This window comes from Vicugna pacos, chromosome 1, assembly GCF_048564905.1.
Source record: "Vicugna pacos chromosome 1, VicPac4, whole genome shotgun sequence".
Lineage (NCBI taxonomy): Eukaryota > Metazoa > Chordata > Mammalia > Artiodactyla > Camelidae > Vicugna > Vicugna pacos.
In genome coordinates, this window is record NC_132987.1 from 95137473 (window position 1) to 95155718 (window position 18246).

Here is an 18246-nt window from a genome sequence, read left to right on the forward strand (position 1 = left end):
AAATCTTTAACTCTAGATACCTGTTTTGTGTGTATGTGCATGTGATTAACAGTAATTCTTTACCAAGACATATGCTTGACTACATGTATTTCCCAGACAAAAAAAATTCATATATATAATCTGGCTCCTCCCCTACCTCTTTGGAGCAGTTCCTCAGTGCTGTCTGAGAGGCTGCCTCCTGGACTGATGGTTCTCAGTAAGCCACTGAATAAAACTCACCTCATAGCTCTAATGTGCATTTTTTTAGTTGACATGTATTGGAAAATGATTACTAGAATAAGATTAATTAAGACATTCATCACTTCATATAATTATGTTTTTGTGTGTGTGTGTATGCGTGTGTGGTGAGAACATTTAAGATTTACTCTCTTAGAAATTTTCAAATATATATAATAGAATACTATTAACTTTAGTCACCATGCTATATCTTAGATCCTCAACTCATTTATCTTATAAATGGAAGTTTGTGCCCTTAGACCAATCCCCAGCCTCTGGAAAACATCATTCTATGCTCATTTTCTATAAGGTTTTTTTTTTGTTTTTCATTATTATTTTTTTTATTTCACATAAGAGGTCATACAATATTTGTCTTTCTCTGTCTGACTTATCACACTTAGCATAATGCTCTCAAAGTCCATCTATGTTGTTGCATATGGCAGGATTTCCTTCTTTTTTATGGCCAAATAATATCCCATTATATATATATATAATTTATTGTATGTATGTATACATTTTTACAGAGGGGGATTGGAGGTGGGAGGGCCAGGCTGAGCACCAGGGGCCCTCCCCACAGCCCAGGAATGCCTACATAGGAAGAGACTTCTGGAGGCACAACCCCAGGCATTTTGTAGTCAATCTGTTCCCCATTCCCAGTAACCCGATGAGCTGGCCTCCTGCTGCTTCTGATTAATTTTGGTGGGTCAGGGGAAAGAGAGGAGAGAGACCAGGAGAGGTCAGGCAAGAGAGGTCTCTCAAATAGCAGAGCTAGGCAGTGTGTGTGGTGGGGGACATTGCGCTGGGGACAGTGGTCCTTGTTGCTGCCCTGCCACCCTCTTATTGTGTGATCTTGGATAAGCATCTCTCCTGTGTTTCACTTTCTTCAGCTGCCAAATCAGGAAACTCCTACCCCACCTACCTTAGAAGGATAGGCTAAGGACAAAACAAGATAATAGACAGAAAATATGTTTAAAAGAGAATAAAGTGCTAGTCAAACATGAAGCAGTGTTGTCATTACAGAGATGCCATCCCTTAGCACATTTCTTCTCCCACCTTTATACCTTCACTTCCTTTTTAAGGGTCTCTTAACCTTTATCTTTCTTTATCTCAAAGGGTTCCAAGACTCCCTGGTGGCTTCCCCTGGTCACAATCTGTGACTTTAGAGGCCAAATGGGCACACTACGTGTCCGGGAGGGTGCCGAAGTGAGGTGCTCACCTGCTCACCATCCTTCTGGCACTTTCCCTGCAGGAAGCCACTCAGGTGACCCCTTGGTCCACCCTATGAGAAGATCTGGGCTGTCTATTCAGGTCAGACAGGTCTAAGGAACCTCTGCTCAACCCTTTTATATGTATGCATGCCACATTTTCTAAGATCTGGGCTGTCTATTCAGGTCAGACAGGTCTAAGGAACCTCTGCTCAACCCTTTTATATATATGCATGCCACATTTTCTTTATCCATTTATCTACTGATAGACATTTAGTTTGCTTCCATATCTTAGCTATTGTGGATAATACTACAATGAATATGGGAATGCAGATGTCTCTTTCAGATAATAATTTTATTTCCTTTAGATAAAAACACGGAAGTGGGTTGCTGGATCTTATGATAGTTCTACCTGTAGTTACATAAGGAACCTCCACACTGTTTTCCATAGTGGTTGTACCAGTTTACATTCCCACCAATAGTGCACAAGGGTTTCTTTTTCTCCAAACCATCTCCAACATTTGTTATTTCTTATTTTCTGATAATAGTCACTCTAATAGGTATGAGGTGATATTTCATTGTGGTTTTCATTTGCATTTTTCTGATGATTAGTGATGTTAAGTACCTTTTTATGTACTTGTTGGCCATTTGCATGTCTTCTTTAGAAAATATCTATTCAGGTCCTTTGCCCATTTCTTAATCAGATTATTTGCTTTTTGCTATTAAGTTGTCTGAGTTCCTTATAAATTTTTTATATTAACCCCATAAGTAACAGCTGGCTTGCAAATATTTTTCTATTTCATAGGTTGCCTTTTTATTCTGTTGATTGCTGCTTTTACTGTGCAGAACTTTTTAGTTTGATGTAGTCCCACTTGTTGATTTTTGCTTTTGTTCCTTGTACTTTTGTCGTAATGTGCAAGTAATCATTGCCAAGACCAATGTAAAGTAGCTATTTCCCTATATTTTCTTCTGAGAGTTTTACAGTTTCAGGTTTTATGGTTAAGTCTTCAATATATTTCAAGTTATTTTTATGAATGTTGTAAGATAGGGGGCCAATTTCATTATTTTGCATTTGAATATCCAGTTTTCCCAATGTCATTTATCAGAGGCTATCTTATCCTCATTGGGTATTCTTGGCTCCTTTATCAAATACTAGTTGACTCTATATGTGCAGGTGTATTTCTGGGCTTTCTCTTCTGTTCCATTGGTCTATGTGCCTGATTTTATTCCAGTAGCATACCATTTTGATTATTATAGCTTTTTAGGATTTTTTTCCTATCATGAAAAATGTCAAAGAAATTTTAATAGGAATTTCATTGAATCTATAGATGGCTTTGGGTAGTGTAGGCATTTTAACAATATTAATTCTTTGGATTGTGGTGATGTCTTTTTGTATATGAAATCCCCATATATACCTCCTCTTTTTATCCCCTTTATTTATATACCTGTTCCTCACTGTAGTATACCATGCTTGGTGCTAAGCTTCTTTGCCTTTTATTCTAACTGGTTGGATGAATCACACATCTTTGTTCTTCATCAAAATTAACTTATGTATATGTGAACATTTCTATTCAATGTGAATAGTAAAATTAGTTTATTAAATTTTAACGACATATTACACCTTGAATTAGAATATCACTGGATTTGTAGATTTGGAGAGAAATTTAAATGCTTCTCTATGTGCATAAAATATATTTTTTTCACATATTTAAATCCTCTTTTGTGTCTTTTAATAGAACTCAAATATTTTCTCCAGAAAGTTCTTATGCACTTTATTGACAAACTGGATTCTCAAATGTGTAATCATTTTGTTAATAATGAGACTGATGCCTTATTTTCTACTATATTTTCTAGTTGGCTGTTGCTCATAAGAAAAATACTGATTTCAAGTGGATTATGTATCCAGACAGTTTGTTGAACTCTGTTAATAGTTCTAATACTTTGTTGTTTCCATTGGATTTTTTTAAATGGCTTCTTGCATCATCTGGTGCTACATTCACTGGTTGAAGAGATACGCTGGATATTTGTCTTTTACCCTTTCAGATCAGCTTCTCGTCATTCTTGACCTTCTGTATGCCCTGAGAGGCTGTGTCAAAGTATCTGCTAGCTGGCTTCCTTGCCCTCTGCTTCTGATTGGATTCAGTTAATTAGAGTTGGCTGGCAGGATAGCAGTCAAGTGAGTTTAGGGTATTTGTTCCTCTAGTTCCCTCTCAACCTTGCCGCTGTTCTAACAGTGGTTGAGTTTATCTAGTGATGATCACAGTTCTTGTTAGCAGCTCTCTTTCCTACAGCTGTAATTCTTTCTCTAGCTCTGGTAAACATTTATTTTTTTCTGTTCGGGCTTAGGGGTGGTAACAGCTTCCATTTTTGCCTGAGGTACTGTCCCGTCATTTGTTAGTTTCCATTAACCCTGTTCACAAAATAGGAGGAAATGAATTATCATGGGGCCATGTGCCACATTCAGAAGGAACTAGTGCCAATTCTATACTTGCCAGACAACCTTTATGTCTTCTTCTTGACCCTAACCCAATGCTCGAGGATCTTGAGGGCAGCCTCGTATTAGGTAGAAGAGAAGTAGAAGAACAAGGTATGGGAAAAAAGGCTACCCAGTCCTGACTTCTATGTTGCAAGTAGTAAAAACCTGGATGAGAGAGAAGCTTTAAATTAGCTGGAAATTACTAAATGATAAAATAATTATAATAAATTAATTATAATTTTATTTAGTAGAAAATTAATAAATTGATAAAAGTTAAATAGTATCACTTAATTGAGACTTACTATGAATGAAAGTGACCAGAATTTTTTAAAGTTATCTAAATATATCTAGGAAAAGTTAGGCTTGTCTGAAATGTCATATGTAGGCAGAGAACAAAGAACAGATCTACAGGTTGACATTAAAGGGACAGCTAAAGAAGAAGACGTTTTTATTTGTTTTCCTTGTATACCATTGAGTTAAACTCATTCAGGCTCAGATGGTGCTTCCAAAACAAAGACAAAAGGGACACAAGGAGAAGGATTGGAGAGGCAGAGACATGCCTCACTCAACAGCCCACCTCAGATGCACTGATAACACACTAGGGAGGAGCCCCACAATGCAGAACTCTCCACACAAAAGTGAAGGGATTGTGCCCCTCATCAGGCACACTGACCCTGGGGGCTGGCACTGGAGACAAGCCCCCAGAACCACTAGTTTTGAAAATCAACAGGGATTAAAACCAGGAGAATCATAGAACTGTATGTAGAAAACAAAGATTTTGCTCTTAAAAGGCTCATGAGCAAATCCACTTGCCCTGAGTTCCAGCACAAAAACAACAAGTGGAAAATCACCTAGACCAGAAGTGAAGGAGACCCACTTACTAATTCTAAAGCAGCCTCCAGAGAGGCAGAAATCTGCAGGGACTTTATCCAGGGACAGGAGAGCTGGTGAACACCATTTTTGCAATATCATCCTAATTTGCTGGTGATGGAGCTGACAGGTGCCATTTTTGGTGCCCTCTCTCTAGCCTGCTAGCACTGGAGGGTGGACCTTTCCCATCCTGGGCAGTAAAAGAACTGGGTGAGTCTTCTGCCTCCTTGCTGGCCCACATAGCACCCAGGTGCTAAGCAGGCCAGGGGAGCTCCCCAGGGTCTATCAAGTGTAGCAGCTGAGTTGCAACTGGGCCAGGCAAACCCCCTGAGCCCTACCCAACCTGCACAGAGACGAATTGCAACAAGGATGGGTGAACACCCTGAGCCTTATCCTCCCCACACAGCAGCTGTTGGAAGCACACAGCCCACACGAGGGATGCTCATATAGTCCCTGGCTCTGGTGGCCAGGGGAAATTGCACTCCTGGGCCACTTGGAACAGTTACTACACAAGCCCACTCCTTCAAGATTGAAGAAGATATAGGCATTTTTGCCTAATACATATAGACAAACACAGGCAGACAAAATGAGGGGACAGAGGAATACATTCTAAAATGAAAAAACAAGTCAAATAAAAAAAAAGCATAATGGAACAAAGATAAGCAACCTACTCGATCAAAAATTTGAAATAATAGTCATAAGGATGCTCGCTGATCTTGAGAGAAGAATGGATGAACACCGCGAGAACTTCAACAGAGAGATAGAAAGTATAAGAAGATACCAAACAGAAGTTATAACTGAACTGAAAAATGCACACAAGGGTTTCAACAGCAGAATAAATGAAATAGAAGCACAAATCAGCAAGCCGGAAGGCAAAGCAATAGAAAACACTTAAAGCAGCAAAATAAAAAAATTAAAAGAAGTGAGAAAACCTTAAGGGACCTCTGGGACAACATTAAGTGGAATAACACTTGCATTATAGGGGCCCCAGAAGTACAAGAGAGAGAAACAGCCAGAGAAAACTATCTGAAGAAATAATGGCTGAAAACTTCCCTAATCTGAAGGAAGATCAAACATCCAGATCCAGGGAGCCCTTAGAGTTCCAAATAAGATGAACCCGCAGAGAAACACAGCAAGACACATTAGAATTAAAATGGTAAGAGTTAAAGATGAAAAGAGAATCTTAAAGGCAGAAAGAGAAAAAAAAAACAATTTATTATGCACAAGGGAAACCCCATACAGCTATCAGCAATTTTTTTTAGCAGAAACTTTACAGGCCAAAAGGGAGTGGTATGACATATTCAGAGTGCTGAAAGGAAAAAAAAAAAAACTGCCAACCACAAATTCTCTACCTGGAAAAGTTAGCATTTGGAATTGAAGGAGAGATGAAAAGTTTTCCAGATAAGCAAAAATTGAAGGAGTTCGTCAGCACTAAACTGGCCTTACGTAAATGTTAAGCCACAAAGAAAAAGCACTAATTGACGGAAAGAACACATGTGAAAGTAATATTATCATCAGACAAGGTAAATAAATAATATACATAGTGATCAATCACTTATAAAGCAAGTTAAGGGGTAAAAGGGAAGATAATAAAATTAATCAAAACAATAATTAGTTAAAGAATACATAAAGTAAAAAGATGTAAAAGGTGTCATCAAAATATAAAACTTAGTGGAGGATGGAGAAAAATATAAAGCTTTGGAATGTGTTCAAAATTAAGTTACTATTAACTTAAAAGAGATGGTTATATACACAGAAGTGTATGCGCAAACTTCGTGGTATCCACAGAGAAAAAAACATGGTAAATAGAAAGAGAAAATGAGAAAGAAATCTAAACATAACACTCAAAAAATAATCAAGTCACCAAAGAAGAGACAGCAGAGTGGAACAGAGAAGAACAACAAAAGCAGCCGGAAAAAAAATTTAAATAATAAGTACTTAAGTATTTATTTTTGTTTTCTCTCTTTTTTTTTTCTTGGATAGCTTAGCTAAAAGTTTGTCAATTTTGTTAATATTTTCGAACATCTGTTAGTTTTGTTGCTCTTTTCTATTGTCATTTTAGTTTCTGTTGCATTAATTTCTGCTTTAACTTTACTATTTCCTTCCTTTTGCTAACTTTGAGCTTGGTTTGTTCTTCCTTTGCTCATCCCTTTACATGCCAAATCAGGTTGTTTATTTGTGATCTTTCTTTTTTATTAAGGTAGGTATTTATCACTGTAAACTTTGGAGGCCAGTCACCTAGCTGCTGCAGGTCTGCAGGGCAGCCCATGGCTGGCCTGTTACTAGGGCTAAGGTGGGCGTGGATTCTGTTTTGTCCCTTGGTGAATAAAACTGCCTCCTGGATCTTGCTCAGTAGGGCTGGCACCGAGACAAGGGTTTGCTTTAGAATCTTAGATGATGGCCTGTTAGCTGGTATGTGGACGGGTGTGACTCCCTCTGAGTCCCTGGGACGGGTCCCTGGGATAGCATGGGTCCTGGACAACAGCTGAGATGTGCTGGAACCCAGTCTCAGGACTGCTTCAGTATTCACAGAGGAGTCCAAGGTCAGAGGGTCTGTTACTTAGGACCTGGACGGGAATGACTCTTGCCAGGTCCCTCGGGCAATGATGCTGGTGGCAGGACCAAGGCCAAATGGGTCTACAGCCAATCCATAGAGGGGCATGGCTCTTTCTGGGTCTGTTGGGGGACCGTGATCAGTGAGTCTGCTACACTGGCACAGGCCTGCCTTCTCAATACTACCCTACTTGGTCATATCTCCACCTGGGGTCACGGTCTCCTCCCTGGATCTCCAAATGCTGCAAAAGCACTTTTGTCTGTGGATTGCTGCCAAATTACTTCTGTTGAAGGGACTATGATCCTGGGACCTCCTATTGTTTCATCTTGTTGATGTCCTGCCATATTTTCTTGTATTATCTTTGTTAAGTTGTGATATCATGGTCATTCTATCCTCATAAAACAGATCATGAAAGGTTTATTTTTTCCTTAAATATTGAATAAAATTTAACATTAAAGTCATCTGAGCTTGCAGCCTTCTTTTTGGGGATATTTTTAATTAGATCTCTTCTCAAAGAGATAAAGGATTATTAAGGTCTTGGTTCAGATTATTTTTGAAAATGCTTTGTTTAATAATGTTTCAGCAATTAAAAATTTTTTTCTGGCTCAGTCTTTGTGGCTGGAATGTTTCTCAGTTGTGATGTCCACAGAAATATGAGTGCTCTGCACAAGTTTTACCACATAGCAGCAGAAGGCAGCCATTTTTTTTTCTTTTAGACTTTACACCTGCAAAAACTTAAAAAGCTAACATTTTGATGAGATGGGGACGTGATTTCTGAAACCTGTCCTTTTTCTGGGCCTGGGCCACTGTGCAAGAGTCCCCTGTCTCTAAACAAGGACTGCACCCAGTGCTCTGCTGCCATTTTTGGATTTATTGCTTCTTTTCAGGGCTCCTTAAGGTGATAGTCAAGTTGTGAGTTTTTTTTAAATTTTGTTTTTATGAGAATTTGGCCATTTTATTTTATTAAATCTGTCGATCTCAAGTTGTTTATAACATTCCATCATTATCCTATTGTGGTCTGTAAGATCTGTAGTAATGTGCCCATGATATTGATAGTTTCTGCTATTTCTTTATTGATAGCTTTCATTTCCCTTTTTCACTTCCCCAGTCTTCCTAGGACCTTAGTAGCTTTTTAAACCTTCTAAAAATCAAACTTTTTCCGTGGTTGGTCTTCTCCATTGTTTGACTGTTATTTAATTAATTTTTACTTTTATTTTCATTATTTTATTTACTTTGATTTTAATGTTCATCTTTTACTCTCAAGCTTGAAAACTAGATAACTAATCATCTAAAAAATATGTTTATTTCTTATCACTGTCTGCATGTTCAGTTATCCCTCTAAAGTGCCAATCCAGTATGTTTGATGATTGAAATTTTTTTTTTTGGTTCTAGAATTTATTTTTTATTCTCATTGGAAGTTCAATTTATCTTTTTCCAACTCTTCACTCATTATATTATGTATTTTCTTAAACAGATGTATAATGATTATATTAAAGTCCTTTCTATGACCAATAAATGGTTGACTTATAGGTCCAGTTCTATTAGAGTTTTTAAAATTATGAATATGATTTCCTGCTTCTTGCATACCTCATATCTTTTATTTATTGTGTTTTTATTGTGATTAAAGAACAAAACTAAACAAAACAAACAATGACTCCAGACACAAAACATCCCAACACCCTCAAACCTTAAAGTGTAAGCCATTTCTTTTATGTGGCATTAGGATATGAGACTGATTTTTTAAAGATTCTTTCAAGCACTGATATTAGCTAGGGTTGGGCGCCACCTTTAATTGAATTGAGTTTATCAAAACCAGTACCCAATCTGTTGTGTTGCCACCACTGTGGCTCTGATTGTTTTGATATTATCAGTATTTGAGTTGGTAGTGTAGTAGGATCATAGTTTTAGATGCTTTTGTTTTACCACTGTGCTTAATTTAAGGAAATGCCCTGGAATCCAAGTACCACATGATACGTGGGGTTGCATGAATTTTCTCTGTTTCTCCAGACCTTCATCAAGTGCCCCTCTCTCAGCAAATTTCTGGGAGAGGCAGAGTCAAAGGAATATTGACTTCAATAATAATTTATTTTTCATATGGGCTTTTCCACTTTCTAATTAATTACACCTGACAACAGTGTTGATGAAGTTTATCTGATTTCTCTTAGTCTTTGTTGGTGCCCAGATCAGGTGCTTGTCTTTGGTATGATGACTACCATATCACTCTCTGTTCATTGAGGAATTTTTCATTCTTCCTTACATTCATTTCTTCAAGAGTGTCTTGAATTTACCACCCTCTGATATTCCATATTAAATGTACAAAATTTTAATCCATTGATTTCTTTTTTTCCTTTTTTCCACAGGAACAATGATCTACTGCCTCCTTCAGACAGCAGTGGAATTCTCATTGCACTGAAGAATTTTATGCAGGTAAAACAACATTAATTTTATAAAGATGTCTCTTGATATGTGGGAAATGAATGAGATGAAGGGAGCTAACTGAAAGAAAAGTTAGAAGGGATGGCAATAGCTGTGGAGAGAAATTATTCCAGCTTAGACTTGGGTAGTATCAAATGCAGAATATTGGATGAAATTGAGAGGATTCTTTTAATGGTAGCATAGAAAGGCTTGGTTATTTATGGGGTGTTAGGATGAGAGAATAGCAGAATAATGATTAATACTCAGATGTTTGGGGCACTGCATTGATCTCTAGAGTGTAAATTCCAAGAAGACAGGGATTTTCATCTGTTTTGTTCACTGATGTGTCACGAGTTCCCAGAATAATACCTGGCATATAGTATGTGATCCATAAATATTAATGAATGTACTGAATGAAGAACAAACTGGAGCCACAGGGGACACACTGGGTTCGTTTATGTTGACTTTTGAAATTTGGTGAGCACCTAAGCTAATATATATGGTAGGTATGTAGCTCTTTAATCTAGAAGGGAAGCCCCAGCTGAAGACATTTGTGTTGCATAGTTATTACTCAAGACTTTTTTAGATAAATAACATTGGCTAACAATTGGATCTTAGAAAGTAACAAAATCATGAATTTACATGTTTTATCATAACCAGCTAAATAAATTATATTATATTAATGAAACTTCGGTGTAAGCATCCAATTCTTAATTGTAGGTCACGTTGTTATTCCTAAGATCTATCTGATTTATTCCCAGAATTGTTACTGTGTTATGTTTCAAATGTCTTTTAAAAAATCAGTATTAGTGTATATCCTTTTGTTATCAGTTTTGTAGATATTCAGATTGCCTTGAAATGTATGTTTTGATGTTTTGATGAATCATACATATTCATGAAATCAAATATCTAAAATTGGAGTTGTAGCATGAACTCTTATTTTGTGAAGGGACATGTTTTATCGGTGTATCAGTTTTGATTAGAAAGTCTAAAAATAGTCTGATGGCTTTAGTGAATCTTGGAATATAAACCTATATTTCCTTTGTAATAAAAGAAAAGAATAAAGTTGGATTTTAACATGATAATTTGGAGTTTACCGAGAATTCCATTTGTACTTATCATTCTTTAAAAGTAGCAGGTGATATTATACTACTTTCTGTTCAACTGTCCTAGATTTAAAACTATAAAGTCAGAAATGTATTGAAAATAACAAAAATTTTTCAAGAGACCTTAATATCAACTAAAAAGGAGTGTATCTGTGTCTGTGTGTGTCTCTGTATACACACTTACACCTCACAGTTACTCCTGCTTAGATAAAGTTTCAAAAATTTCTAGTTAATAGTGGGTGAAATAAATAGATTCTTTTACCCTTTTGTCTTTGGGGAAAACTATCATACCAAATTATTTTTCATGTATTTTATTTGTGCTGCATGCTGGTTATAATACATTATTTATTTATTTACCATTAAAATTAAAATCTTAATATCAACTTAATTATTTTGCCTGCACATAGAGGCATTTTACAAAGTAGTGTTTTGAATATTATTTAACTGTAGATGAGTGTGTGCGTAGAGATATTTTATTTTAAAATATCTATATTTTATTGATTGTTTAAAATATGATCTTGAACACTACACTTACTTTTGAACAAACAGAACAACAAATTATAGAATAATAGATTTTATATTTTTATTGGCTTTCTTATAGAGTGATATGTATATTTTAACATAAAATGGATATTGCAAAGTTATTTTTAGCTATTTATATTATCTTCCAAGAGATATCCTTTCCTGCCATATCTTAAATTCTCCTTTTGTTGCCAAATAAATTGAATTTATCTGATTAAGTGGGAAAAATGATTTACATCGTATCTCTAGTAATGAGCATAAAGAGTGTTTTCACAAACTACACTAGGGTTTTCAGATACGTGCATAAAACTTCAGTATTCTAAGTATTTTTCTAAATATCTTTATTATACATCACAAATATTTCATTATTTAATTGAATGTCTTACAGAAACAAAGTATATTTTTATCATTGATCAATAAAATCCCTTCAAACTTGCAGTGTTTTTAATGGTGCATAATATACTTGCTGATATATTTTGTGTTTTCTTGATTCATTTAGAGGGTTTTCTCAGTTGAAAGCAGCAAGAGCTTATGTTCTTTTCCATGACATGCAAATATCAAATTTGACAGTGATAAATTGCTACCTTATGGATTCTAAGTACCACTTGTAGACTCTGCTATCTCATATAACTATCTATTCCCCTCACCAAATGAATAATCTGCCTTTTATTTTGTTTTCTTTTTCATCACTAACATTAATTATATCATTTTAAAGATGGTATTTGTTAGAATTAGGAGCCAATAATGAATAAGTGGTACCTCACTTTTACATCAGAGCAAATCAAATATAATAATTACCTTTAATTTTTTATTATTTGGGAAGTAAAGTATATCTTTTGGTATGTTTTGCTGTATTATTTCACTTAAGAAAAATGCTTACCTACAGCTTTGTTACATTCTAACTTGACAGAAGCTGAACAAGATAAATAAATCAAATACATGGTATTTTAGAATGTGATTAATGCTGTGATGGAATACGAAGCAGGAAAGTGGTGATGGTGTTGCATGTGTGTTTGGGGGGGGGTTGTATCTTTCAGCAGTGTATTAGTTTCCTATGGCTGCTGTAACAAATTATCACAGATTTGATAGCTCAGAACAGCAGCAATGTATTACGTCACAATTCTGGAGGCCAGACATCCAAAATAGAGGTACTGGCAAGTCCATGCTCCTTCTAGAGGCTTTAGGGGAGATTCCATTTCTTCCTTCTTCAGGCTTCTGGTGGCTATTGGCATTTCCTGTGATTGGTCACTCCAATCTTGCCTCTTTTTTCACATTTCCTTCTCTTTGTATTTTCTCTTCTGTCTATCTTAAATCTCCCTCATCCTTTCTCTTATATGGACACTTGTCATTGGATTTAAGGCCTACCTGGATAATAAAGGATCACCTCATCTCAAGATTCTTGACAATCACTCTGCAAAGACCCTTTTTTCAAATAAGGTAACATGCACAGATTTCATGGATTTGACGTAGATATTTTTGGGGGGCAACTCTTTAGACTACTACAGTGATAAAACCCAAGTAGGTTAGGTTGATTCTGAGATGGAGCCAGGTGATGGTTGCAATGAGAAAGACAAAAAAATTAATCGTGAAGAATACTATGTTGTAGGACTCTACAGAAATAAAAACTTGTGGTTTTTCTATTCAATTAACTGGAAAACGCATGTGCCAGTGTGTATACTGGGAATCAGGCTCTCCAGGCACCCTTGTTAATTATTGTATCTTCCCAGGGGGACAGCTAACCAGGAATCATTAGCACTGCAGAATAGCAGTCAGCTTTAGGCCCCACACTTCGTAATAAAGCGTATATAACCCTGAGCAGCCAGGGTAAATCTACTAAAAAGTCTTCGAATAAAAATGAAGGTAAATGCCATTTTGAGATATTCTATTATGATAGGGTTCTTTCCTGTTACAGTTGATGGTGAAGCTCTATCTAGAGAAGCACAACACAGAAGGAACCCACACTCCAGGGAGGAGACAGACTATAAGTAATTACATATAATGAAATTACAGTATGGTTCATATTACATTTAAAATAACCATACAATGTGGGTGAGCGCCAAGGGCTTTTTAAGCAAAGGAAATAATACAAAAGTCAAGAGACAATAAAGAGCACAGCATGTGGTGGTGGGGAGGATCGTGGTGTGGAATAGAGTGGCTGTAGGGAAAATGGTTGAAGAAGGAAAGGTGGCAGATGATAAGGATTTTGGATTTTCTTCCAGAGATTTGTTAACTATGCCAAGGCTTGGACCCTACAGGGAAGCCTCCTACATAAGCATAAGTGAAAAAACTATGTTTGATATACAAATGCAGCTTCAAAAGATGTACCATAGATCAACTTTCACCCTCTCTTCTAAGCAGAGAGAAAGGTAGTGAGCTCCCTGATGTGGATCTAAATCCTTAGTCCTGATGGTCTTTCATTTAAATTCCTCACAGCTCCATGTTGATGAATCAGACCCCAGAACTGTGCAGCTCCAGATAATGCCTGGCCCCAAATTTTTGACAGCGTCAAAACAGTAATGAGACAAATTAGACATACACGCTCTGTTAGACCTTTTATATGACTCTTCCAAAACTAACCAATGCCTATCAATGTAACAATTTGTGATCCAAAAAATATCCATATGTAGAGTCTTTAGATCTCACCCTCTCATCTCAATGCAAACTTCTGCAAGTGTGGATTTTTCAAAAAATTTTTCTTCTTTCTTTCTTTCTTTCGTTCTTTTTTCCTCTCTCTCCTCTCTTTCCTTCCCTCTCTCCCTCTCTATCTTCCTTCCTTCCTTCTCTCTCTTTCTTTATCTCTTCTTTTGTTCTTTTGTTTTTCTGATCAGAGAAGAAGTGACAATGGGAAATAATAAAATCTAAGTCATCTACGCAATAAAGTGATTGGGTGATCTAAGGCAGCTTCATTCAAAGTAGAGGAAGAGGGAGTGCAAGAGAAGTCAGACAAAGCAAGTTGTTGACAATGTCAATCTCCCATACAAACAAATACACCATCTCTCAATCATACAAACATGTTGCATAAATAAGAAATTTTAATAGAGTTCTACATTGTTTTTTGGTGATTTTGGAGTCACACGTATCCTTCTCAATATGCTAACATTTTAAATTTGTTCTTTTTGTCCCTTCCTTCATTTATTTCTTCCTTCTTTTTGTCCTATTTCTACTTTGTCTTTTTGTTTTCACACATATCCATGAACATTCACTGTGTTCTCTCTTGGAGAGTATTTCATATTCTGAGATTTTGTTATTCCCACATATTGATTTTATAATTTCCTTCTTTTACAAAATAATGTCATTAGTGAATGGAAGTTTTTACTTTTTACTCAACAAAACGATGTATTAACAATGCTATGTTTGTTCCTCAGTTAATTTTATGTTTATATATAACATAAGTTGGCCCATGAAATTTAAATATTGATTCAGATGATTAAGAGAACTGATAAAAAATTTTAGAATTACCATGGTTTGATCAGGTTTATCTTTCACAGATAGACCTTTGACTGAAATGTGGACAATGGATAAGAGGAGGCAGAAGAGAGGTGATGGAATAAAATATAATGGATCAGCAAATAAATTGAGAGTTTATAATTACTGCTCAGGAGAGTGATGCTATAGATGTGAATTATAAGGGAATAAAAATGGAGAAGAAAATATATTCGAGGATGAGTTTGCTTTTGATGTTTTTGGAGAAATAAACAATGCTTGTTGATAAACTAGACATGAACAATATAAAGAGGGAAGAGGTTAGGAGGCTCTATCTTCAAGCTTACATGCATGAGTGGAGAGTATCACCACAATCTAAAATAGGAAATGGAGTATGAATCACATATTTTAAAAAAGAGAGGAAATTAATGGTTATTTTGAAAGATTATAGTTGGGCTATAAAACCACTTAGGAAACATTTAAAGATTGAACAAAAGCTCTGAATTACCAAAAAAAAAAAAACCTAATTTTTTTTTAAAAAACCCTGAAAATCTTCTGAAAAGACCCTTTATCTCATTTGGATGTTAAACAGTGTTAATACATCCTATACGTATGTTTTCACTTTGTTAGAGGTAGAGTTTTACTCCTGAATATAAGCCTATGTTTTTCAACTGGATGCAGTTAATATGTGTATGTGTGTGTGTTTGTGTGTGTGTGTGTGCTCTGTGTGTGTGTGTACACATTACATGCATATGATATGGGCATATATATTATGATTTCATATGTATCAGCATTCATCTCATAGTCTTGAAACATGATTTGGAGGAGTACTGAAAAAAACATAATCCTGTAGTCTCTAAATGTTTTCAGTTTCCTTGTTAAATACTTTAATGATCATTTAATATACACTTAACTTCTAAATATACAACCCAATTTAAACGTTATTGACTTCTATTTAATGTGTTCCCACCAAATAGAGTGCCTTTCCAAATACAGTTATATTAGTTTTCTAGGGATGCTGTAACAAATAATCACAGATTTTGTGGCTTACAATGGCACAAATTTAGTATCTTACAGTTCTTTAGGTTAAAAGTCCAACACAAGATTCACTGGTCTAAATTCAAGGTGTTAACAGGGCTGCATTCTTTCTGGAGGGAGTCTCTAGGGGAGAATCCATTTCCTTGTCTTTTCCAATCTACAGAGGCTATCCACATTTCTCATCTGGTGGCCCTTCTGCTTCCTCTTTCACATAGCGTCTTCTGACCCTGATTTCATTGTCATATCTCTTTCTCTGACTCTCCTCTTCTACGTCTATCTTCCATGTTAAAGATCCTACCAAGATGATAAAGGATATGTTGGACCTACTCAGATAATAAAGGATGATCTCCCTATTTGAAGGTTACTTGATTGGCAAACTTTATTTCATTTGCAACCTTAAATTCTCCTTTGCCTTACGAAGTAACATATTCACAGGTTCTGTGAATTAAGATGAGGGTATTTTAAGAGGTCTTTACTGTTCCAGCCATACAAATCTACTGGGTTTCTAGGTACTTATCTGGATTCTCTTATTTTTTAGAAAATAGGGTTATACCAACTCCCAATCTCCTTTCATGTCTGTGGTAGTCTGCCTCTACAATGGCCTCCGCGGATATCCACAGTCAGTTATCCATGCCTTTGTGTAATCCCTCTGCCTTGAATATGAACTGAAATTGCCAAATCACTTTTAATGAATAGAATATGGCAGACATGATTGGATGCCACTTATGAGACTGCGTTGTATAAACTGTGGCTTCTATCTTGTGTGTCCTATCTTGATCTGTTTCTTCCTTCTTCAATTGCTTTGAGGCCAGCCACTTGTCAGCTGCCCTATGTAGAGGACCATGTGGCAAGGTACTAAAGTTTCTGGCCCAACATCACTCACATGTGAAGCTTACCAATAGCTACATACTTAAGCTTGAAAGTGGAACCTTTTCTAGGTGGAACCTGAGATAACTGTTACCCAGTCCAATAACTTGATCGTAATTTTGTGAGAGAATGTTTTAATTTCATGAAAAAGTCACTCAACTAGGCCATACCTGGACTTCTTACCCATTGAAACTGTGAGACAAAGAAAAAAGAAAATTTGCTGTTTTAAGCTATTCAATTTTTGTGTGCTTGTTGTACATCAGCAGATAAATAATGTGTATTTTTGTATTTGAAAGCAGAAAGATGCCTTAACAATTTAAAAAAATGTATATATATATATATAGGTATGGCTTTAGTTCTAGGCAGTGACACAAGCTGTAAGGATTTTGAGGAGGGCATTAGAGAATGCTTAAAATTGTATTGGATAGGTTGTTTATAAGAAATGGACTTTGAGAAGAATACTGGTGAGAGAGAGTTCAAAAGGAAATGAGCAACATGTTATTAGAAACTGGAGGAAGAAGGGTACATGTTTTGTAGTGCAGAGAGCTTGGCACCACTGTTGTCTACAGTGATGTCGAAAGTAGCAAGTAAATTAATTGGTCTAGCTAAAGATATTCATAAAGCAAGTCTTGAATATTCAGCCTAATTTATTCTTGTTGCATAGAGTAAAATGTGAGAGGAGAGAGATAAATTGAGGTAAGGACTGTTAAAAAAGAAGACAGGACTCCATGGCTTTGAAAATTTTCCGAATTTCTAGATGGCAAAGATTCTAGAAATTAAGAATTGAATTCTGAGCAAAGTTCAAATCCAGGGCACTGCCAGAAAATCTGGCCTAGAGATGAAGCTGTGCCTCTGACTCACAGATTTTCTCACTCATATAATAAGGCCTGTAAGCTAAATGCTTACTGTGAAGAGATTTGTGGGCACAGATTTGTCTAATGGGGTTGAACCCCAGTGATATTCATAGAAACCTCATGAAGTTTTTGAGAAAATTATATTGGAAGAAACACTATCAGCTTGAATCTAAAGGGACAGAGACAGTGCAAAATGAAAGCAGGGAGACAGTCCCAAATTCTGTTGGCAGGAAGAAGGCTGAGAAAACTATTCATTTGCAAACTTATGCTACATTTCCTAAAAATGGAAAGTCTACTTAAAGAGTAAAACCAAGAAGGAAAAACTAAGGGCCATGGACAGTTACTTCTAGGTCTTGAATTCTCATCAGGAAACGTCCAGCATTTGTCTGGCTGGATTTAAAAACTGCTATGGACCAGTGACTCTTTTGTGACCCTCATTTAATATCTATAGCAGTTACCTATGCCTATTCCACCATTCTGTATTGGGTGTTTGAAATGAGCTAACGTGTCTTTTTATTTCACAATGGTATACAGATTGAGAGAAACAATATATGAGAAGCTATAGCTAAATTTTATATGAGGAGACTCATTCACTCCTGAACTTGATTTAGGTAATAATATTCAAGACTTATCTGAATCTATAAAAGAGTGAGATTTTGGGGGGGATTCCTGACCCTTGGAATTATGAAATAGTACAGTT

At 36.1% G+C, this 18246-nt stretch overlaps 1 long non-coding RNA gene across 3 annotated transcripts in view; it reads left to right on the forward strand.

Annotated features, from left to right (window-relative positions):
- LOC140698149 (uncharacterized) overlaps positions 1–18246 on the forward strand; it is a 181271-nt gene that overhangs the window by 54927 nt on the left and 108098 nt on the right. For all 3 annotated transcript variants that reach the window (XR_012075695.1, XR_012075696.1, XR_012075697.1), the window contains exon 3: positions 9682–9748. This is a non-coding gene — a long non-coding RNA (uncharacterized lncRNA). The remainder of the gene's footprint in view (positions 1–9681; positions 9749–18246) is intronic.